The 24,877-nt window shown below is 48.8% G+C and overlaps 1 protein-coding gene across 1 annotated transcript in view; it reads right to left on the minus strand.

Annotated features, from left to right (window-relative positions):
- ARHGEF3 (Rho guanine nucleotide exchange factor 3) overlaps positions 1-20,748 on the minus strand; it is a 286,954-nt gene extending 266,206 nt beyond the window's left edge. Inside the window, exon 1 of the mRNA XM_070390809.1 lies at positions 20,505-20,748. The gene's annotated coding sequence lies outside the window, so the exon portion shown is untranslated. The remainder of the gene's footprint in view (positions 1-20,504) is intronic.
- Between the last annotated feature and the right edge of the window lie 4,129 nt (positions 20,749-24,877).

Raw genomic sequence — 24,877 nt, forward strand, 5'->3', positions numbered from 1 at the left:
GCTTGCTCATGTGCCACCTGTGCAGCCTTAGGCAAGTTGCTTAACCCTTATAAGCACATTTCCTCTGCTGTAAAGTGAAACTGATGAGGCCAGCTGATAGGACGAGAGTGAGGCTGAAAGGACATGAAATGCGCAGAGCCCTGCGCCCAGGAGCAGTCCAGCAAGTGCTCAATCAATGCAGCTGCTATCTGTGTTTTCAAAAAAGGAGCTGCCAAAGAACTCTGGACAACTTCCAGGTTTGCTGGGCGCCTTCCCCGGGGCCTGCCCAGGAAGTAAGTACACCTGCCTCCACCCCACAGGGAGCAGCAGATCCAGGAACTGAAGGGGCGGGAGTTGCCTGGAGGAAGCCCACAGCAGTGGCCTCTGAGTCACAGCCCAGCCCCTCCCTGCCACATCCCTTTGTCCACTGGAGGCTGAGCTGTGACTCACGGGCTCCAGTCCTGGGCTGGGCCATCTGACCCGGGACCTGAGTGACCTGCCCACACTCACCAAGAACTCTCTTTTTCCGTCATTCTTCACCCTCTGGCCTGGTGGCCTGCCCCTGCCATGCCAGATCCCCGCCTGCAGTGTCAGATCTTAGCAGGACCCTCTGGGCTCCTGTGGGTGGCTTACGCCCCTCCCCCACCACCACTTCTTTTTCGGTTTGTGTCTATTTATTCACTGTGTCCACTTTGATTTAACTTCCACCTGTAAACAAAAGTCCAGGGAGCTCCATGTAATATTCACACCGACTCACACTAACTCCTCTTATGCTTTTTTAAAAGTGTGGTAAAATATACATAACATGCAAATTACTTACCACTTCAACCATTTTTAAGTGTACATTTCAGTGGCATTAAGTGCATTCACACTGTTGTACAACAGTCACCACTATCCATGTCCAGAACTGCCTCATCATCACAAGCACAGCTCTGTCGTACCCAATAAACAGTAACTCTCCAATAACTCCCCATTCTCCCTTCCCCTGGGCCCTGGCAGCCTCTCATCTACTTTGTGTGTCTATGAATTTGCTATTCTAGGTACCTCGTGGGAGAGTAATTACACTATGTGTCCTTTTGTGTCTGGCTTATTTCATTCAGCATAATGTTTTCCAGGCTCATCCATGTTGTAGCACGTGTCAGAATTTACCTCCTTTCTATGGCTGAGTAACAGTCCCTTGTATGTATATATCACGTTTTGTCTAGCCATTCATCTGCCAATGAGCTACTGTGATATTGTGAATAATGCTACTATGAATATGGGTGGTACTCAAGAATCTGCTTGAGACCTTACTTTCTATTCTTTTGAGTATCTACCCAGGAGTGGGACTGACGGGTCATAGGGTAGTTCTATGTTCAATTCCTCTTACACTTTTAAAAGTCTGGCAGCATAACGCAGCAGCTGCCACGGCTGATGCTCAGGGAGCGCTCTCCTTCTGCGCCACACCACCCTAACGACGTTGTGTGCATTAACCCGCTTCACCCTCAAAACCATCTTCTGAAGTGGGCTGTGGTTATTTCCATGCCCATTTTACAGACAAAGAAACTGAGGTTACCCTGTCAGATGGCAGTCCCAGCATCTGAACCCAATGCTTTTACAGTGTTTCTCCAGTTGTGACAAAAAAAAAATTGAGCTGCTCTGCCTACATGCATTTTCTACCCCGAACAATGCTTTTCTCGGGTCTTTAACACCTTTCCTTGCTCTGGACTAAGAAACAACTTCAAAAAAAACGGAATGGGGAGGTGATCCACACCCTGTCGTGTTAGTCTAGACCAGTGGTCAGCAAACTGCGGCTCGGCAAACCGCGGCTCACGAGTCACATGCGGCTCTGTGGCCCCTTGAGTGTGGCTCTTCCACAAAATACCACGTACAGTGTGATTGAAACTTCGTGGCCCATGCGCAGAAGTCGGTTTTCGGCCTGGGCGAGTCTATTTTGAAGAGGTGGCGTTAGAAGAAGTGGGAGGTGACCATCGGGCAACGGGAGGCGCAGGCAGGCAGAGGGATACACAGCACGGGGGATTCATGCACGAGTTGAGTGAGCCAGTCAGTCAGCAGTCACATTGTGCAGTGGTTAGTGCTAGTCTCGTCCACAAATTGCGCGCGGGTGACAAAAGTACCTACTCGAAGCATAAAGTTACCTGTATTTTTCCAACCAGCTGCAAATCCTACAGGTATTTTTGTCATCAATTTAAGAATTATAATTCTTTTGTGTTGGTGGCTTTATTGATATAAAATGAGGATGTTTTTAGCAAAGGCCAGCTTAGGAGTACCCTAATTAAGTTAATAACAATGTACCTACCTATATAGTTTAAGTTTAAAAAATTTGGCTCTCAAAAGAAATTCCAATCGTTGTACTGTTGATATTTGGCTCTGTTGACTAATGAGTTTGCCGACCACGGGTCTAGACTCATTCCTTACCGTGAGAGATCCAACTCCAGCGAGGTCAGTGAAAAGGGAGCAGCTCACACAGTCACGCGACCGGATCCAAAGATGATGTGCCCAACCTCCCCTCATGCCGTGGCCACTCACACTCAGAACCCTGCCCTGACTGCTCTGGGCCCAGGTGCCTCCGAACATCTTTTCTGCTGCTTCTGAGCGAGTTCGGATGACCCTGGGGAAGCCCACAGCCCGGCCTGGCTGGGCCCATATGTGGCCCTGGACCAGTCACCACAGGCAGGAGAGTGGGAGCCACGATGGGCTGGGGAGGATGGGGGCTCCCTCCAGAGGAGAGGAAGGGAGGCTGGGCACATGCCCAGCACTGACACTCACTGTGGAGCAATCTACAATAGCAAGGAACTGGAAGCAGCCCAACAGTGCTGACCAAAACAACAAGGTTAAATAAAGTTGCTACATCCACTCAGTGAATCACTTAGCTGTTTAACAATAATTAGGAAGACTATGTAGCAACTTAAAAAAAAAAAGGAGGCTTGTGCAGGAGTATGTTGTGGGAAAAGATAGGGGCCACACACACACACACACACCCACATACACAGCAATTTACAGGTAAGAAAAAATGCTGGCAAAATTGTATCAGAATAGAGGAATCATAAAATGCTTTTCATATCTATTTTCCAAACTTGCATTTATTGGTTCAACAAATACTTATTGAATGTCTGTTCGGTGCCAGGACAGGTGCTGGGATATGGCAGGGAACAAAATGTAAAAAAAAACCCAAAAACCCAGCCCTCATGGAATTGACATTCTGGTGGGGGAGGCAGACCACAGGCCGAGTAAGGAAAATGCACCCTGTATAAGTGAGTGACAGCAAGAAGGAGACGAATAAATGGAGGGTGGCGGGAGGAGTGTGCACAGAAGTCGTGACAGTTATATGATCACCCGGGACACTGTGTAGAGGCTGAGGAGCATTCCCCGGGGGGGCAGCAGGTCAAAGTCCTGAGGTGTCCGATCAGAGGCCAGCGTGGAGGCCAGCGTGGCGGGAGTGGGTCTGAGGGGAGAGGAGTGGAGGGGGAGTGGAGAGGAGATGTGCCGGATGGCGGGGGCTCCCATGCCGACGTGAGGACGTTGGTTTGCGCTCCTGCACGGGTTTTGAGCAGAGCAGCGGCAGGTGATCTGCCCAGCCCTTGAGAGGGACCCCTCTGGCTCTGCATTGAGAACAAGTTGGAAGGACGTCAGGACAGAGACTGGAGACCCAAAAAGAGACGGCCGTAGTCACTCAGGCGGGAGGGGAGCGAGGCCGGGACCAGGCGGTGACAGCAGGGCAGGAAGCACTGCCGAGTTCTCAGTGGACTTTGAAAGTTTGGACAGTGGGGCTTTCTGATGTGTCGGATGAGAGATTCAAGAGTCAGAGACGCAACCCCGTCTGAGCATCAGTGGGATGGAGTTGCCATGAACTGAGAGTGGGAAGAGGACCAGGAGAGCGAGGTGCCTGGAAGCCAGGTGAAGAAAGGGCTTCAAGGAAGAAAAAACTGCAACCAAGGCAGGCTGGGGCCAGAGAATGGGCCATCGGGATGGACACCATGGCAGCCACTGCAGACCGGGGCAAGAGATGCTCATGACAGCATATTCATAACAGCCAAGGTGGGAGCAACCAAGTGTCCCTCAACAGATGAATGAACAGAACGTGGTCTGTACAGAATGGAATATTATTCAGCCTGACACATGCAACAAGATGAACCTTGAAAACATTATGCTAAGTAAAATAAGCCAGTCACAAAAGATAGTGTCTTATTTATACTGATTTTACTCATATCTGGCACCTAGAGTGGTTAAACTCATCCTATATAATAAAAGCCTAATATGCAAATAGACCAAATGGTGGAACATCCAGCGGGACAACCAGTCGCTATGACACACACTGACCACCAGGGGCAGACGCTCAACACAGGAGCTGCCCCCAGCCCGCAGGCCCCGAAGCCAGGCCAGCCAAGGCGGGTGTGAGCGGGGGGCCCTGATCACCCCGCCAGTCACCTCACATATAGGCCCTGATCGCCGGCCAGGACTAGGGACCCTACCCATGCATGACTTTCGTGCACTGGGCCTCTAGTAGAGATAGAAAGTAGAATGCTGGTTACCAGGAGTAGGGGTTGGGGGGGGGAGGGGGAATGGAAACGGTTGTCTAAAGGATGTAGAGTTCCAGTTTTGCAAGATGAAAAAGTTCTGGAGATTGTTGCACAAAAATGTGAACATACTTAACACTACTGAACTGGACAGTTACAACGGTTAGGATGGCAAACATTATATTATGAGCATTTTATCACAACGTTTTTAAGTGAGAGAGAATGGGAGGAAAAGAACTGGAGTCAGCAAGTCCAGACAATTCTTTCAAGAAGTTTGGCTCTAAACAGAAGAGAAATGGGGACAAAACTGGAGGGAGAAGTCGGGAGAGAAGAGGGTTTGGGTTGTGCTTTTTCCTTAAGTTGGGAGAAATAACAGCATATTTGCCTGCTGATGGGACTGATCCAGAAGACGGTGTTCTTTAATGTTCAAATTACTTTGAAAATAAAAGCTATATTTTGGGGTGATGAAAATGTTCTGGAATAAATAGTTGTAATGGTTGCATAACCTTGTGAATATACTAAAACCTACTCATCTGTATATTTTAAAGCAGGGGTCCTCAAACTACGGCCTGCGGGCTACATGCGGCCCGCCAAAAACATTTATCCGGCCCGCCGGGTGTTTTTATCGCCACTGCCTGTCCTGCTTAGCAGCTGACGCGTCCCAGGTCCGCAGTGCGCATGTGTGGAATGTCTGAGGGACAGTGAACTGGCCTCCTGTTTAAAAAGTTTGAGGACCTCTGTTTTAAAGGGTCGATTTTGCGGTAAATTATATCTCAATAAAAAATAAGTTGAAATAAAAACTATAATAAATTTGATGTTGTCTGGATACCACGTTCTCATATATAGCCTGAGGTCCCACCCAGACAACCCAGATCTGACAACTACTGTGGCCAGTGACCCACAGGGCACCACAGCTGTGTGGTGGCTTGTGGCACAGGAGAGGGGAGCAATGTCTTCTACGTTTAGGCTGAGACACAAATGCTGCATTAGCACACACGGGCCCCTGCAGATAAATCCACTGAGCAGATAATGGCTCTGTTTACTTAGGGCCACAAATTCTCAGGTGTCTGGTCTAGAAGTGAAAGGTAAGAAAAATCCACTCGACTCAAAGCAAGAAAATCTGTTCCCCCTCCATCTGCCAGCCCTTGTTGCCCCCCCCCCCCCCAGTCCTCCCTTCCCAGGGGGACATGGGAACTGGAGATGGACTCATTTTGCAATCAATCATGAAAAAGGTAGTTCATTCTGAAACGTTCTCCTGTTTGTAACAATATCACACTCTTGCTTCCCACTGCCTTTTTCCTTTCCTTTCTTCTGAACAACTTCAAACGCTATCTTACCCCCTGCGATGCTTAATTTTTTGTGTCAACTTGGCTAGACCATAGTGCCCAGATATTTGGTCAAACATTATAGTAGATATTTCTATGAAGGTGCAGGTATTTTTTTAGATGAAATAACTATTTAAATCAGTAGACTTTGAGTAAAAATCGCTCCTCAAAATGTGGGTGGGCCTCAACCAATCAGTTGAAGGCCTTACTAGAACAAAGACTGACCTCCCTTAGCAAGAAGGAATTCTGCCAGCAGACTGCCTTTGCACTCAAACTGCAACTCCTCCCTGAGTCACCAGGCTGCTGCTACCCTGCAGACTTGAACTCCCACCCCCCGCCTCCATAATCACCAATTCCTTAAAATTCCTAGGAAGAGTAACATCTGTCTATATATTGATCAGAGCCATCCTACTGGATACATTTGTTTTTATATGCAACTTTTAGGTTACAAAAGGGATATTAATTTTGTATCTCTTTTGTGACTACTTTTTCAATATATAAGAAAGAACTCATTAGGATATGAAATTACACCCTATTCCCTAATCACTACAAGAGAGAGGTATGTGACCTGGATTCACACCAGGAACTTTTAACGGCGCTCAGCCCTTCCGAGTTCAGTCCCAGCTCCACAACTCACTGGCAGTGTGACTCTGGGCAGGTTATGTCTCTGTGCCTCCTCCATGAGGTCACTGTGAGGACTAAATGAATAGGAACATGTAAAGCACATTGTAAATTGTCTAGCAGAGTGTTTTTCAAGCAACGGGTTTTGGCCCATTAGTGAAGTACATTTAGTGGGTCTCACAACCATCCTTTTTAAAAAAGTATAAATTCACTAACGTAGAAAAGAATTATCAAGGGCGGCCTCGGATAGGGTAAAAAAAAAAAAATTATCTGAGGACACACACTAGACATTCATAGGGTAAGTATTGTTTTACCAAACTTTTCTTAATTTTTAATTTTATTTTTTTATATTTTTTCATTGATTTCAGAAAGGAAGGGAGAGGGAGAGAGGCAAAAACAACAATGATGAGAGAGAGCCATTAATCAGCTGCCTCCTGCATGCCCCCCACTAGGGATCAAGCCTGAAACCCGGGCATGTGCCCTTGACTGGAATCGAACCCAGGACACTTCAATCCACAGGCCGACACTCTATCCACTGAGCCAAACCAGCGAGGGCTGTTTTACTAAACTTTTGCTTTAGATCTGCACAAGGGCATGTTACAGTCTAGATCAGTAGTCGGCAAACTGCGGCTCGGCAAACCACGGCTCTCGAGCCACATGCGGCTCTTTGGCCCCTTGAGTGTGGCTCTTCCACATAATACCGGCTCTTCCACAAAATACCGACTTCCCACATGGGCCACGAAGTTTCAGTCGCACTGTATGTGCGCGCCCGCACGTGGTATTTTGTGGAAGAGCCACACTCAAGGGGCCAAAGAGCCACATGTGGCTCTCGAGCCGCGGTTTGCCGACCACGGGTCTAGATTTATTTCTTACCGTGGGTCACTGCCAAAAACAAGTGTGAAAAGCCAGCCCCCAGTGTGAAATAAGTGCTCAATAAAATCTGGTAGCATCACCATCTCACCCGAAGAGATAAAATAACTTTATTAGCACAATGAAGTAGAGCTGCGAACCTTGCTATCAACTCTGCCACTCATTTGCTGCAGTGCTGTGGAGAGTCACTCCACCACCGCCCTCAATTGACTTGCCAACTCTCTCTCCTCAAAGGATTCAGGCGGTCATTTAAATATTTTCTGACTCACAATGCTGGCCAAGGATTAGTGAGGCCCTGCCCAGCCCAGTACTCATGAAATGTGCGTGATTTAAGAAAACCACTTGAGTCTGCAAGACTTCACAGGGCTTTTGTAAAATTAAAGCCATGCTGGAGAGCAGCAGTCCCCCCACCCCCGTGGGAGATGTGTCATAGACAGAGGTTACTCCAGGTCAGCTAAGCTGCACCTTCTGAGGCTAGAAACTCGGCTCTGAAACACGCTTCCTTGTTTTGGGTTGGGGTTATATCATTGTGTTTTTCCCCTAACTTTCCATGTGCACACACCCCTCACTGAAGAATGGAAAATAAAATCCCTACAAACTGCCTGTTCTAACAGCTGAGGTACCGAGAGCCTGGCAAACCAAAGGCGCGTAGATTTTAAAGATCTCAGATAATTTCTGTTGCAGCGCTGCCCAGGTAGCTCAGTTGACTGGAGCATCATCCATACACCAGAGGCTGCAGGTTCGATTCCTGGTAAGGGCACATACCTCGGCTTCAGGTTCCATCCTTGGTCGGGGGTGCGTACTGGAGGCCACCAATCAATGTTTCTCTCACATTGATATTTCTCTCTGTCTTTGCCTCTCTCTTCCACTCTCTCTAAAAACAAAATCAATGGAAAAATATTCTCGAATGAGAATTTAAATAAATAGTAAAATCAATAGACATATCCTTGGGTGAAGATTAAAAAAAATAATTTCTATTGCATATAACTTTTTCCTCTCCAGAAACAAGCTAAAAACTCAGCCTAATTAATGCATTTTTATTTGCTTCTTTGAAACACCGGTAGTAAACAAGTCCATCCACCCACACACACGAGCACCGTTTTGTTTAAAACGGAGCTCCTCGCCCCAGCTCAGAGGAAGCTGCGGTGTGAGTGGACTTGCAGGTTGTTCCTGACGTTTGGAAAACCTGGTTCCTATTGATACACATGCAGGCTCTTCACTTTTTATTTCTCCTTCCATAAGGATACAACCTTGGACTTGTGCCAAAGCATTACATCTGGAGCGCGTAAGTGCATGTAGGGGTGTAAACTAATCTTTTAATATTTTAATATGTGATAGTATTCCCTTCTTATTTTTTTATCCCTTCCTATTTTTATTCCATTCTTCAAACAATGATGCCAGTGAAATGGGGGCAGAGGGGGCACAAAAGTTGCTTAAGCAGCAAAACCGTTTCCTTAAAATGAAATGCCATGTCTTTGCCCAATAGGTAAGACTAGTCAAAATGTGGCCTCAGCCCAATACTGTGAGGGCCCCCAGGTCTTACCAACCTTCCCAAGGCAGGGAGGCAGGGGAGTGTGGGAGGGCCGGTAGGGGTCCCCATCACACCCTCCGAATAGAGAAACCAGGTCCGTCACGGGCTCAGCCAGGGCCAGGTGTACTACTATTTTTAATTCAAGAGTTAAATGTTTTATCCAAGGTCTCCGGCCTTAAATTAAACAATACACCATATTGTGTCACTTTCTTTAACAGTGAGAAGAGAGGCGGACGGCCCTGGATTTTTGCAAAGCTTGAAGATGGGCTTCTGAGTGTCTCCTCAGGAGACTCACTGACTAGGGGAGCTGAGTGACGGATGCACCCAGGAAAAAGGTACTTCAGGATCCAGACTTAGTGCTGTCGAGAGGGATAAACTACCACCGACCTACAGCCGCAACACAACCCCCGTCAAAATCCAGCTGCCTCTTCTGTAAGAATTGACCAGCTGGTCCTAAAATTTATATGGGGACCCAGAAAAAACAAAACAGTCGTGAAAATGGAGAACGTTGGAGGACTCACACTTCTTGATTTCAAAACCTGCTACAAAGCGACAGTAATCAAGACAGTACAGACAGTGCACTGGCATAAGAACAGACATCTAGATCAATGGAATCGAGTGGAGAGTGCAGAAATAAATACTTAACATTTATGGCCAATTGACTTTTGACAAGGATGTCAAGACAACTAAATGGGAAGTGTAGCCTTTCTACTAAATGGTGCTGGCACAACAGGATATCCACGTGCAAAAGAATGAAGTTGGACCTCTACCTCACAGCACACACACAAAAAAATTAACTCAAAATGGCTAAAGACCTAAATCTAAGAGCTAAAACTATAAAACTCTTAGAAGAAAACTTAGGTATAAATCTTCTTGACCTTGGATCAGGCAAAGGTTTCTTAGGTATGATACTAAAAGCACAAGCAACACAAGAAAAATAGATAAACTGGAGTTCATCAAATTAAAACCTTGTGCTTCAAAAAACACCATCAAGAAAGTTAAACGATAACCCACAAAATGGGAGAAAATATTTACAAATCATGCATCTGATAAGGGACTGAATTTAGAATATATAAAGAACACTTATAACAATAATAAAAACACAAACAACCAATTTTTAAAAATAGGCAAAGGGTCTGAATTGATATTTCTAATATATATATATATATATATATATACACACACAAATAGCCAATAAGCACATGTAAAGATATTCAGCCAACACAATATTGAAGAACAAAGCTGGAGGACTGATACTATCTGACATCAAAATTTACTGCAAGGCTACAGTAATCAAGACAGTGTAACACTGGTAAAAGAATAAACAAACAGAACAATGGAACCAATTAGAGAGTCCAGATATAGACCCACATTGAACACAGTCAACTGATCTTTGACAAAGGAATAAAGGCAATACAATGGAGCAAAGCTAATCTTCAATAAATGGTGCTGGAACAAACGGACCTCCACATGCAAAAAGTGAATCTAAACACAGACCTTACACCTTTTACAAAATTAACTCAAAACAGATCATGTACCAAATTATAAAATGCAAAAGTATAAAACTCCTAGAAGAAAACCTAGATGACCTTGGGTATGGGGATGCCTTTTTAGGTAAACCAAAACACAATTCATGAAAAGAATAATTAAAACATTGGACTTCATTGAAATTAAAAATGCTCTGTAATAGACAGCACTGGACGATTGGAAGACAAGTCACAGACTGGGAGAAAATATTTACAAAAGACACATGTGACAAAGGACAGTTACCTAAAATATACAAAGAACTCATAAAACTCAACAATAAGAAAAAAAATAAAGGCCAAAGATCTTAACAGACACCTTACCAAAGAAGACATATTAACCAAAGAATTTATATGCATATATGCATAACCCATGGACGTAGACAATAGTGTGGTGAAGGACTGGGGGCGGGGGGGCAGGGTGGAAGGTGGAGGGAGTCAATGCCGGGGGAAAGAGGGGCAGCTGTAATACTTTCAAACAATAAAGATACTTTTTTTAAAAAGAAGATATACAGATGGCAAATAAGCATATGAAAAGGTGCTCCACATTATATGTCACCAGGGAAAAGCAAATTAAAAACAACAATAAGATAGCACTACACACTTATTAGACTGGCCAAAATCCAGAACACTGACACCACCAAATGCTGACAAGAATGTGGAGCAACAGGAACTCTCTTACACTGCTGGTGGGAATGCAAAACAGTACAGCCACTCTGAAGGACAATTTGGTGGTTTCTTACAAAACTGAACATGCACTTAAACCATATGATCCAGCAATTGGTCTCTCTAGTATTTACCCAAAGAACTGGAAAACTTATGTCCCCCCAAAAAACTGCACATGGCTGTTTATAAGAGCTTTATTCATAACTGACAAAACTTAGAAGCAACCTAGATATCCTTTAGTGAGTGAATGAATAAACTGTGGTACATCTAGACCAGCGGTTCTCAACCTGTGGGTCGCGACCCCTTTGGCGGTCGAACAACCCTTTCACAGGGGTTGCCTAAGACCATCCTGCATATCAGATATTTACATTACGATTCATAACAGTAGTAACATTACAGTTTGAAGTAGCAACGAAAATAATTTTATGGTTGGGTCACAACATGAGGAACAGTATTTAAAGGGCCAGAAGGTTGAGAACCACTGATCTAGACAATAAAATACTATTCAGCACTAAAAAATAATGAGCATATCAAACCATGAAAAGACTCAAAGGAACCTCAAATACATATTACTATTCTAAGTTTAAGAAGCCAATCTGAGAAAACTACATACTGTATGATTCCAAGTATATGATATTCTGGAAAAGGCAAAGCTATGAAGAAAATAAAAAGATTAGTAGCTTCAGTGGGGGTGGGGAGGTGGGGCTGAATAGGAGGAGCACAGAGAATTTTTAGGTGAAAATACTCTGTACAATATTATGACACCCTTGTTCAAACCCATTGAAAGTAGAGCACCACAAGTGAACCTCTGGGTAAACTATTGCCTTTGGATGCTTATGATGTGTTAATATATGTTCATCCTTGGTAACAAATGTATAACTCTGGTGAATGACATTGACAATGGTGGAGGCTATGCATGTGTAGGAGCAGAGGGTATAAAGGAAATTTCTGTACCTTCTCTCAATTTTATTATAAACCCCAAAACTGCTCAAAAAATAAAGTTAAAAAAAGATATTGCACACCACTTCCCATTCTATATAATAAAAGGCTAATGTGCAAATCGACCAAATGGTGGACAACTGGTCACTATGACATGCACTGACCACCAGGGGGCAGATGCTCAACGCAGGAGCTGCCCCCTGGTGGTCAGTGTGCTCGCACAGAAGCCAGGCTCGCCACTGGCAAGTGCAGCGGCAGTGGCAGGAGCTTCTCCCGCCTTCACAGCAGCGCTAAGGATGTCCAACTGCCGGCGTAGGCCCACTCTCCCGCAAGAGGGCACAAGTGGGGCTGAGGGACCTCCCCGAGTGCATAAATTTCCTGCACCAGGCCTCTAGTTAGGGAACTAAAACTCAAAACCACAATGAGATACCACTTTAAGTGCTCTAGGATGGCTAATAAAAAGGATGGACAATAACAACTGTTGGTGGGGATGTGGAATAACGGGAATCCTCAAACACTGCTGGTGAGATTGAAGATGGTGTAGTCACTTCAGAAATCATAGGCAGTGCCGGAAGCTGGTCCATCCTAGCTGCTTGACACAGTCGCTGCAGAGAAGAAACATCTGCACAGCATATGTTTCAAGGGACCTGGCATATATGGCATACTGTTCTTAATATGTTTGCTCCCTTTAGCACTATGTGTTTTAACCAAGGTCACCTCTCCGAGAAAGGTTGTTTTCCCAGGTAGAGATTATTCCCTGAAGTTAAGGAGGGGATAAAACCTCTTAACTAAGTGCCAGGCGGGTAGTTAATCACTTTAACTACAAACAATCACCCTTAAGCTACATAATCTTTACTCCCTGGAATGGAGATAAGAAACGCCCTAACCTTTGCAATAGAAATTGACAGGATTAAAATCAACTGGTATAAATACAGATGTAACAAGACAACAAGACAGAGAACCTAGAGAGAGAACCAAGAGACAGGACTTGGCTGGAGATCCTAGACAGAACCTAGAGACAGAACCTAGCGAGAGAACATGGCAAAAGATCCAGAACAGAACCTGGCTACAGAACTTCACTGGAGAACCTAGACAGAACATGGCAAAAGAACCTGGATAGAACCTGGCTAAAGAACCTAGAGACAGAACCTAGAGAGAGAACCTAGAGAGAGAACCAAGAGACAGGACTTGGCTGGAGATCCTAGACAGAACCTAGAGACAGAACCTAGTGAGAGAACATGGCAAAAGATCCAGAACAGAACCTGGCTACAGAACTTCACTGGAGAACCTAGAACATGGCAAAAGAACCTGGATAGAACCTGGCTAAAGAACCTAGAGACAGAACCTAGGGAGAGAACATGGCAAAAGATCCTGGACAGAACCTGGCTACAGGACTTGGCAAGAGAACCTACCAGAACTTGGCTGGAGATCCTAGCCAGAACTTCCCTGGAGGTCCTAACCAGAACTTCGCTGGAGATCCTGACCAGAACTTCGCTGGAGATCCTGGAGGGAGAACCTCGCTATGCTGATGAACTGAACCCAGTTTCCATGTCATTCCTTCTTCACCGACTCCGTCCACACCTTTGGGGACCCCTGGACCCGCTGGGGTTGGACCCCAGCAGGCAGTTCCTCAAAATATTAAACACAGGGTTATCATATGCCCTGCAGTACCACTGCTAGGTACATAGCCAAGAGAACTGAACCCATATTTCCACAGGAACCTGTACACTCTTCCCAGGGGAAGGGGGAGTCAAGGCGGGTAAAAAAGAGGAGAGATGCTATGGACAGTATGACTAAATGGAAAAAATTAATTGGAGAATAAGACTTATAAAATGAGCCCATTATGTTGGTTTTCAAAGCTCTTCACAGGTACACACACTGAAATGTGAAAACATCAGAGAAACATACACCACCTGACCATAAATGTTCCCTCTGGAAGCAAGCTGAAATGGGGAAGGTGGAATTTTATTATTTCCTCTACGCCTTCTGACTTGTTTGCATTTGTGTATACTAAGAATAAAATTAGGGTTTCTCATGCAAAAAAAAAGGCATTTTTCTAGCTGAAACGGAAGGGAAGAAGGAAGAGGCCACTGGAGCTGGGCAGTGTGAGAAGTCTGCAAGTGGACAAGAGCAGAAGAGGGTTCCAAGAAGAGGGACAAGCAGGAGCAAAGCTGTGACCGTGGAAGCCTCTGGGGCCTGTGGGGGACTGTCGGGCTCAGTCCCATCGAGGGTCCAGCGGGCGAGGTGGGGTGGGTCTGGTGAAGGTAAGTCACTGGAACAGGGAGTTGAAGCAGCCAAGTTGCAAGGGTGTTGTATACCCTTCGGGGACCAAGGGCCTGGGTCCATGTAAGGACCACAGTAGGCGGGGGGCGGGGGAGACTGGTGTGAGAGCACCATGTGAGAGGACAGTGGGCTGCTGTGATCGGGCAGGAAGTCTTGGTGGCATTTCACACTGGGCTTCTGTCTCACAATAAGCTGACCCCAACTCCATTATTCAGATTTGGCTCCTAATAAGACTGTCTCCGAAAAGAAGAGTGCCTACCCTCGGTGAAAATCTCCAAATCTGGTCTCAGGCTCGATCCCCAGTGGGGGGACATGCAAGAGGCAGCCAATCGATGATTTTCTCTCTCTCTCTCTCTCTCTCTCTCTCTCTCTCTCTCCCCCCGCCCCCCGTCCTCTCTGAAATCAATAAAAATATATTTTTTTAAAATCTCCAAATCTGAATGATGAACTTCCATCGTGTGAGCACACCTTTCCTACGGGAGCACACAGCAGTGATGCAGCAGCCTAGGCCAGCTCAGTCATCCAAGATGCCACAGCCAGCCCTCCCTGCAAGCTAGCTAATTTCTCATTTAATCCTCACAGCAAACCTATGAGGCAGAGCCAAACACTGTGCCCACTTACAGAGGATGAAACTAAACTGAGGCTTGGAGAGGTTGGGCACCGTGTCCAAGGTCACTCCACTGGCAACAGCGCGGCCGAGATTGGAACACGGGACCCTAACGGTGTTCCAGTTTCTACAACCTCCAGACATTTCAATTTGCTTCAGAGGCAGCCAGTGCACTGCTCCGGCTTCCAGGAAAATATGACTGAGCTCCGAATTGGAGAAGAACTCAGGGCTTGGGGTTCTATCAGCAGGAACAGCAGATCCAGACCCACAAAGTTACCATGTGCCGGCTGGAAGCGGAGGTGGGGTTTGGGGACAAGGAAGCAAGTTAGACTGTCCAGTAACTATCTGGGTCTTTACTACCTGAGCGAGGCAAGACAGCAAAAAGCCTCCTATATTCTCCAACTCTGGCCAGGGTCCCCAGCCTCTCTCCCTGGAGCATTCTGGTTCTGACTTGGGCTCCATATCCAGCTCTGCCCTGACCTGTGGGTCCTCCTTGGAAAAGTGGGGAGACATGTGAGAAATGAAGGCAATGCCTTGTTGTTTAGTGGCTTCCAGTGAGCCTGCAGCACCCACCTAACACCCCAGCAAACCCTCACTGTGCCAGGGCCTGAGCGTTTGGCTGGGAGCAGCCTCTGCCCTTCCAGAGTTGGCTCCATGGCGATGTGCACCAAAGTGAGGCCTGATATTAAAAGCACACACTCCTCTGGACATGACTGAGTAAACCTTCTGCAAAGATCCTCCTCGCTCCAGCTCTCCTGACACAACGGAGCAGAGCCCCAGGGAGACACACAGTTGGCTAGTTATTCATCGCTCCGCCTCTCAATCTCCTGGGCTACAAGACAGGGACACTCGAGGGCCTGTGCCACAGGAGAGCTGTAGAGAATGTCTGAGGATGTCAGTGCAGAGTCCATAGGACACGGCACAGCCATGCAGATCCACTGGCTGCTACGCCAGTCCGTTTCCACAGCACACAGCACACGGCACACACACACACACACACACACACACACACACATGTGCGCGTGCACGCACACACACCTCTATCAAAACTCTCTTCCTTCCAGCCTACCCCACCCTCTACTAAGGGTGATTTGTAGTCATCCCTTTGTATCTTCTTAGATGTTACTTTTTCCAACAAGCTTCTCTGTCACTCCTCCTCCCCCGATATTACAGATGAAGAAGCCAAGATTCAGAAAGGTCAAGCTACTGCTCCAAGGTCATACAACCAAGATCTCATGTCTTAAGCCCCAGGAACCTTATGCTGTGATAAATAACATCAATTTATCAGTTAATTAACCAATCGATGGAGAGAAGGGAAGCATGATCTCCTGGTCCACAATTCTATACGTGTGGCTCTCATCTTTCCACCAAAGCCTTGCTAGGTGGCTCCTTCTAGGTGACGAAGTGATGTAACTGAATGACACAGAGGAGTCCATGTCCAGGACATGTGGACGAGGCAGGCCTTACTATGTGTAGAGTTATAATTCCAGCGGTGCCCCCGTAGGCTCATGCTCATGGCCCAAAAGGCAGTTTTAGGAAACATCTTCACTCCAGGTCCCACCCCCTGGAAAAGAAGGCACAAGCCTTATGGTCAACCACAAAACACACAAGGCTGAGCTATTACTCCAGCCACTCACCAGGACTTGGGAGGAGATGGAGAGGTCCTGCCCACACTGCCTTATTTCCCTCTCCCTTCCCCAGGGAGACAGACTGGCCACACCAGCGATTCAACCACAACCTGGGCTCCATATGCATGAATGGTCTTCCCCAGATATCTACACAACTGCCTCCTCCGCTTTCTGCTCAAATGTGGCTTCTTCAGAGAGACCTTCCCTGACCAAACCAACACTGCCTCCCTCCGGACACTCTGGATCCCCTTACCCGCTTCATTTTCTTCATGGCACTGATCACACCCCAACATCATAAATTAGATGTAGTTGTCTACTGTCCATCTCTGCCACTGGGGTGTAAACACCACAAGGGAGGACCACAGGTGGTTTTCTTGACTGCTGTGGGGCCCAGTGCCAGAGCCCTCCCTCCATAAATGATTCTGGAATAAATGAAGTGAACAAGCTGAGTGGCTAAAGCACATGTATAGATATGACCTGAACTAACTACAGTCCTCAGTCTTGTTGTTGTTGTTTTTTTAATTTAAAAAAAAAGTGTTTTCATATTTAAATGGACAATTTTCACTAAAGTGAAGAAGAAAGAAAAGCTTATCTCCAAACCCTACTCCACCCACCACACTGGTGATGCCCCACGCAGAAAGCTGAACTGACTCAATGAATCAGAATCACATATAAAAACATTTCACTTTCACTCAAGTTTCCATCTGTATATGCAAGGTGATACGAATCAGACAATATTTGTACAAACCCCTAGGATAATGGGTCCAAGGGTTAAATTTTTTTTAATATAGCGAGAGCCACAATGAATAGGTTGATTAAAGAATGATTCAGAAAACCCAGGAGAAGAACAAAAGAGTGAAGGAAACAGAGCCACACCTTCCGTTCCCGATTCCCACTCACCCCCACTGCCCAATGCAGTCACCAGTTACCTGAACAATTCAGAGCCCGGCCCTGAAGATCCCTGAACTACAGCAGTTTTCTCTTGATGCCTCCTTGCCTGAGGCCCCTTCTGATGACATATGACTCAGTAGCACACAGAGAGCCCAAGAACCTCGGTGACGGCACAGAAGCGGAGGCAGCTCGCTAGGAAGGACAGTGGTGGAGGACGGGTGATCGGGCTGCAGAGCAGACCGGGACTGGAGTGACAGTAGTAGAAACCTGGAGGCCACATCTCGTCCTCATCAGGGTCAATACAGGGGCTCCATCTGGTTCTCTGCACCCACATCTTCCCTCCAATGGAACGGGCTGTCTTGGGAGGCAGTGAGTTCACTGTCCGGGAGGATTCAAGCTCCAGTTAGCACAGCGGTTCTCAACCTGTGGGCCGCGACCCCTTTGGGGGTCGAACGACCCTTTCACAGGGGTCGCTTAAGACCATCGGAACACACGTATATAATTACATATTGTTTTGTGATTCATCACTATGCTTTAATTATGTTCAATTTGTAACAATGAAATTGGGGGTCACCACAACAAGAGGAACTGTATTAAAGGGTCGCGGCATTAGGAAGGTTGAGAACCACTGAGTTAGCACTAATTAGGAAGAAAAGTTGCAGAGGGGGTTTAAAGCGCAGGTTGAACTAGATGTTAAAGATCACTTTTAACCCAGAGCTCCTGCCAGTTCCTTGGCATTTCACTGCTCTTGACAGTTCCCAGCCTCGCCTCATTTCGCTCAGTGGATCCTCATTCATCCTGTCACTCCGGGGACATTTATTGAGCATCTACTGTGTGCCAGAGGCTAGAGTTCAGGGGTAAATAGGGCAACACTTCTGCCCTCTTGGATTCTGCATTCTCCTGGGTGGAAGCAGACAATGAAACCATAAAGAGATACACGAGTAAGACCATTTCAGGTAGCTCTGTGAAAAAAAAAAAAAAAATGCAAGGAGAGAATGTGACAGAAACAAATGGGGGCAGGGACTGCTTTGGACAGAGGAGACGTCTGAGCGGAAGGGCAGGAAAGTGCCAGGCCTGAGAAGTGGTGGAAGAGTGTGCTCAGCAGAGGGAAGAGCATGTGCAAAGGCCCTGAAGAGTCTCCTGACAGCTTGAGCTCCAATGTTCATACACTGCATTCCAGCCTAAAGGCCCACCATAGGCCACATGCCCTACCCCCACGCCCTGCCTCCTCCTCTCCTCAACTGGCTTCTTTATCAGATTTCCTCAAGTCAAGGTAGATCTGAACTGTCCACTGGAAGCTGTGCTCTGAGCGGAGGCACGAAGGAACACGTGTGGCACCTCCATGTCCAGGAGGCAGAGGTAATACTGACATCTTGACTCCCTAAAAATGTGGGCCTGCCCTGTCCAGGGGGTGAGCGCAAACATCTCCCCACCAGCAGTTCGGGGTCCACTTTTGTGGGGCGCTGGCATTTTGCAGAATATGATGAAAAGGGACCCCTCTGGAAAAAACATACACCGGTGCTCCAAGCCCCTCACCTGCATTTCAGGAGGTTCCTGGAGCCCCAGGTTCAGAACTCCTCTCTGTGGTCACCACTGCCATCAGAAACTGAGCTGGTGCAGGCCAGGGAAACTGGTGAAGGGGACAATCTGCTGGAGGTGAAAGAATGGAGGGCTGGGGACAAGATCGGGCCCTTGAGCACCAAAATAGACTCCTACACTCACAGAGACTAGAGAATGTCAGACTGTCAGGGGGCCCGGGCCTAAAGGAATTCAAGTGAAACTTTATCCACTCCGCCCCAGAGAGGCAAACATCCAGTTACACCCCAGAGCTTCCAGAGGAGGTAACAGACCCCATTTCCCAAAGGGGTCCTTGACAAAGGCCATCTCTAACCTCACATTCGGAGAAACATGTTGCACAAAGCTGGTCAACCATACGAAGGGCTACTGCAAAGCCCCGGTGTTTGGGAGCTGAAGGGGACACCACAGCTGCTGTCTGAATATTGCAGCTCCTCCATGGGAGAAGGGGAGGGAGCGAAAGCTTGCTCACCCTCCTCACTGAGGAGCGAGGGACGCGATGCCGTTTTCCAGGTGTCAGCCATAATAATAAGAGCAGCTGACACAGGTAGAACTTCCCTCGTACCAGGCACAACGTTAAGAACTCTGACCTTACACAGCCCTTTACGGTTTGTAGTATAATCATGCCCATTTTACAGCTGAGGAAACCGAGGCACAGGCAGGTGAAGTACTTTGCCCAAGATTACACGGCTAAGGCAGAAACAGCACAGCCCTTCACCCCCACACCCGAGCACAGGCGAATGCACCTGGGTGGTGCCTCCCGCACTTAAAGCCAAGCGTCTGCGGTGCATCCGTCCAGGCACGAAGTGAGGCAAGAGTCCGCTGGAACAAGCGCTCTGCTCAGCAGCCGTCAAGCCGCGGATAAGCCAGGGGAGCTCTTCCTCGGGGCACAGCCCGCGGGGACGCCTTTCCACCCGGTCGGTCGGCTTCCCGCTCAGAAGACGCTCACCCTCTCTGGCTGCGAGTCGCGCAGGTTCGCCTTCACCCCTGGGCGTCCGCCTCCCCCGCTCGGGTCTCGGGATCGTCTGGCCGCGCAGTTTGAAAGATGCAGCCCGGCCGCAGGGGGGGCCCGGAACCGCGGCGCCGCCCTGCGCGCTCCGAGCCGGCTCCCCGCGCGCAGTGGCCAGGGGGCTGGCGAGCCACGACTTGCAGCGCCCGGCGCGACGCTGGCCGCGGGCGCCCCACCGAGGCTGGGAGACGCCGGGGAAGGGGCTGCGCCCGAGACAGGTGGCGACTCCCTCCCGGAAGTGGAGCGGGAACTGGCGTCCAGGAGCTAAAGGGACGCAAGTCGGGGTGTCCGCCGGGCGGGGGCCGCTCGGCTCTGCCCACTGGCGCCGCCCAGGCACCTGCGGGGCTCCCAGTCGCCCAGCCCGGGAGCGAGCAGAGCCGGCCGCGGGCGCCGAGACCCGCGGGAGCGCTGGGAGGTGGGGGCGGGGGTCCAGCTCCGGGGGGAGGAGCCAACCCGACTGTCCGCTCCGGGGTGTCCAGCGGGGTGTCCAGCCGGGGTTCCTAGAGGAGGGGTGGGGTCCCGCCAGCCTCCTGCACTCACCTGGGCGCGGGGGCAGCGCGGCCCTCGGGGCTGGAGGGCTCACCGCGGCGGCGCTGGTGGCGGCGGCGGCGGGGGCGGCACCCCGGGGCGGGGCCGGGCGCTGGAGGCCCTGCGGGCCACGTGGGCGGGAGGCGGGCCCGGGACCCCCGCGGAGGCCGCAGCTGGGTGGCCGGGGACCCCGACGCAGTCGCGCCGGGCCCCCGCGGGGCACTCCCTCCGCGCCACGTCCCGCCGGCTCTGGGAAGGCTGAGAAGGGAGGAGGGAGGGCGGGCGACCTGGCCCCCGGGGCACCCCCGCCACCTAAGCCCGACTCCGGAGGAATTAACCCGACCGGCTCCCGCCCCCGCGCCTGGAAGCGCCGCGCAGACCGGCTCCCGGGACAGGTAGGAGCGGGCGGGGGGGACCCCGCGCCCACGGCAGCAGGGGCTGCCCAATCCGCCAGGGCGGGCGCCCGACCCGCGCCGCTAGGCTGACTCTGAGCGAGTCGGGTCTTGCCCAACCGCACTTTCCTCGACTGTGGGGTGGAGCATGCGGGCCGGCCACCCGCTGCGCGAACCCGCGCGCCCAGCGGCTCCTCGGGGATCGCGGGTTTGTGGGCGGACGCTGAGCCTGAAAGAGCTGCAGCCAGCAGTGGCGTGGGCCAGCCGTGGGGAAATGAACGTGGGAATCTAAATAAAACTTTTTAATATATATATTATAATTTACTTATTTCTTAGAGGAAGGAAGAGGGAGAGATAGAAACATCAATGGTGAGAGAAAATCATTGATGGGCTGCCTCCTGCACGCCCCCCACTGGGTGAGGATCGAGCTACAACCGGGCATGTGCACCGACCAGAATCAAACCTTGACCTCCTGGTTCATAGGTGAACACTCAACCACTGAGCCGCCAGACAGGCTAAACAAAACTTTTCTTTTCATTCATTCATTCATTCAACAGATAAACGCCTCCTGTCCTCATAAAATCAGGAATAAAGATTGCCCTCTACCACAGGCTCCATGTTGATAAAAATACAAAATTCATTAGTTGTTTTCATGTGGCAGGAGGGTATTTTTGGTGTTTCCTCTACTTGAACATTCATAACAGCCCTGTGAGGTGTAGGGCTGTGTGGGCCCCCTTCTCAGGTGGAAGAACTGAAGCTTAGAGATGTGAGGCCAGCCCCAGGTCAGAGGAGCCCCCACTGGCTCAGGGGCCAAGGCATTGCCAGGCGAGGCAGGGCCAGGGCTCTAAGGGGACCTCCTCACTCTCTCCTGGGGGTGAGCTAAAACAGCCTCCCGGCCCCAATTCCACCTCATGGCACAGGGGGGTGGGGGGTGTTGAGGGCTCCCTGGGAGGCACCTGTCCTGACAGCAGCTGGGATGTAGCTCTCCCAGCTCAGGCCCCATGACCAGCACGAGGTGTTCAGAACTTTCTCTGGCACAGCTGAGACTTTCTTCGTTGCAACTCGTCTCTCCTTGCAGGCACTCGGCCTCAAAGTGTTGGGTGGCCTCTTCCTGGCCCACAGCCTGCCTTTTGGGCCAAAAACTGAGCATCTTGAGCAAACTAACATTCATCCCAACAGCTGCAACTTCATTCCACTTCAGTTTCAAAGGGGCTCCTTGACCCCAAACTCAGTGCCTCTTGACCCATCTGTTTCCTGTTTAAGTAACACGACCTGCCCCGCACTACAATTCCAAGGGCAAAACCTGTATCCAGAGCCCCAGTTCTCAACCTCTCCCCCAAAACTTTTGTAATTCTCCCTGTTCTACACTGTGGAAGATCCCTACTGCAGCCAGCCATGTTGATTAAGTAATAACGACCCAGAGCTCGGCAGGCACTGCAGACTTGCACATCAATACCTGGCGTTCTACTAGCACCCTGGTCAAAGATGAAAGTTTTATTTCCATTAGATTCCATTTGACAACGATTTGAGCATCTGCTACCTGCCACTGAATTCTGTCACCGAGACAGACACAGTCCCTGACCTCCTGAGCTCACAGCTGTTGAGGAAACACCCCTCACCCCTTGGGCAGTTAGGGAGGAGGGTGTGGGGAGAGACAGGCTGCAGGAAGCAGGGCCCAGATTCAGGTGCAGGGAGGCTTCCTGTGGGAAGAGGACCTTGGCTAAGCCCTGACCAGCCTGGGGAACAGGCAGAGCAAAGGTGGAGGGAACAGGAGGTGTGGATGCCGGGAGGTGAGAGAGCACAGGGCACACTTCTGCAGAGGGGCAGGGAGGGGAGGAAAGGCGCTGGAAGGGCCTTGATGGCCGAGGTGAGACAGCAGACCTTGACCCTCGAAAGGTTCAGGCTGCTGAGTGAGGCACAGATGTAGTGGCTGAAAGTCCCCTGGACACAGCAAAGGCAAAGTGCCTTTTCATTATTACTAAGGGCAAACTTCTTGACTTCCCCTATTTAATACTCCAGGGTTTCCAGAAGTCAGAATAGATCTGCAAGTAGAATCTCTAGATTAAAACAAATCAACTTAATTCCATACGGGTTTATATGAAGTGCCCATCCCCTCCCACCCATGCCATGCTTGGCCCTGGGGTGGAAAGGGGAGGGGGAGGACTTGGTCCCTGGACTGAGGTTGGGACTCGGGGAATAGGTGATACACCCAAAGAGAGTCCTTGGTGGGGGTGGGGAGGGGATGGGCAGGAAATGTGGGTTACTATCCAGTTTGGAAACTGGTAGAGAGGCCAGACGACATTGATGATCAGTTCATAAAGGTCTATTCTCAAATTCAGTTCATAACCCCAAACTCTAAAAGGATAATTAGGAAGGGGGGGAACCAGGGCAGTCACTAAATCATCAATTGAGAAAGCCGGAGTGTCTGCAGGGGGCCCCTGTATGGCCTGTGGGGATGGTGGATAATGCACTTTGACTGATGCCAGCTGGAAAGTAGGGTGAGGGCCTGAAGGTAAGGTACCCAATAGCACAGCCATGGGCAAACTACGGCCCACGGGCCGGATCCAGCCCGTTTGAAATGAATAAAACTAAAGAAAAAAAAAAAAAAAGACCGTACCCTTTTATGTAATGATGTTTACTTTGAATTTATATTAGTTCACACAAACACTCCATCCATGCTTTTGTTCCGGCCCTCCGGTCCAGTTTGAGAACCCATTGTGGCCCTCCAGTCAAAAAGTTTGCCCACCCCTGCAATAGCACAATCAGAGAAAGCAACTGCATGAGAGGCATAACCAAGGGCAAGGGCAAGACACTGAGACCACTGTCCTGGCCTCCTGGTGCTCATCGGGTTCCATGAACACTTGCTGTTGTGAACAACCAGACATTTAAAACCCACTGACAGCCCTGGCCAGTTTGGCTCAGTGGATAGAGCGTCTACCTGTGGACTGAAGGGTCCCGGGTTGCAGGCTCCATCCCCAGTAGGGGGCGTGCGGGAGGCAGCTGATCAATGATTCTCTCTCATTGATGTTTCTATCTGTCTTTCCCTCTCTCTTCCTCTCAGAAATGAATAAAAATATATTAAAAACATAAAATAAAACCCACTGATGATACCACTCATTGTAAAACAATGTAGAAAATACTGAGTATACTGAGAGATAAAACCTACCACAATCATATCACGCCGTTAATTTATATCCTTTATTTTTTATTTAATGTATTGAGTCTTTTCCTTTGTCATGAAATATTCTTCTACAAAGTAATTGTTAAGGGCCATTTGTTGGTCTGTATAAATGTACCCTCTTCTTTTTTAATTTAATTTTATTTGAAAAAGAAACATTGATTTGTTGTTCCACTTATTTATGTATTCATTAGTTGAATCTTTTTAAAAACGTATTACATTCTTTTTTTTCTTTTTATTGATTTGAGAGAGGGGAAGGGAGAGGGAGAGAGAGGGAGGGAGGGAGGGAGAAAGAGAAACATCAATGAGAATTATTGATCAATTGCCTCCTGAACGCACCCCAAACCAGGGATAGAACCCACAATCTGGATATGTGCCCTGACAGGGAATCGAACCAGGGACCTTTCAATGCACAGGAGACTCAATCAACTGAGCCACACTGGCCAGGGCCGTTGGTTGATTTTGTATGTGTCCTGGCCAGGGATCAAACCTGCAAGCATGGTGTATCAGGACAGCACTCTAACCAACTGAGCTACCTCACCAAGGCAATGTACCCTCTTCTTATAATCAGTTCCAACTGGTGCTTGGTTTGTTCCTCATTTCTCAGTATCAGGGAAATGCTTGGCGATGAAAACCTTTGCACAATAAACTTTGACTGATATCTCTGGTTATACCCTAAAGAGAAGACCCTGGAGGTGGAATTCCTGGAAGGGACATTCAATTTTTCTGCTTGTAGCACTGCTTTGGCTCCCACCCACCGGCTTTGGCTTCGGAAAGATGTGGAGCATCATACTGATGTAGCAACACCAACCTGG

Source organism: Myotis yumanensis, unplaced genomic scaffold, assembly GCF_028538775.1.
Source record: "Myotis yumanensis isolate MYYU_CA2020_CCGP unplaced genomic scaffold, mMyoYum1.0.hap1 SCAF_14, whole genome shotgun sequence".
Lineage (NCBI taxonomy): Eukaryota > Metazoa > Chordata > Mammalia > Chiroptera > Vespertilionidae > Myotis > Myotis yumanensis.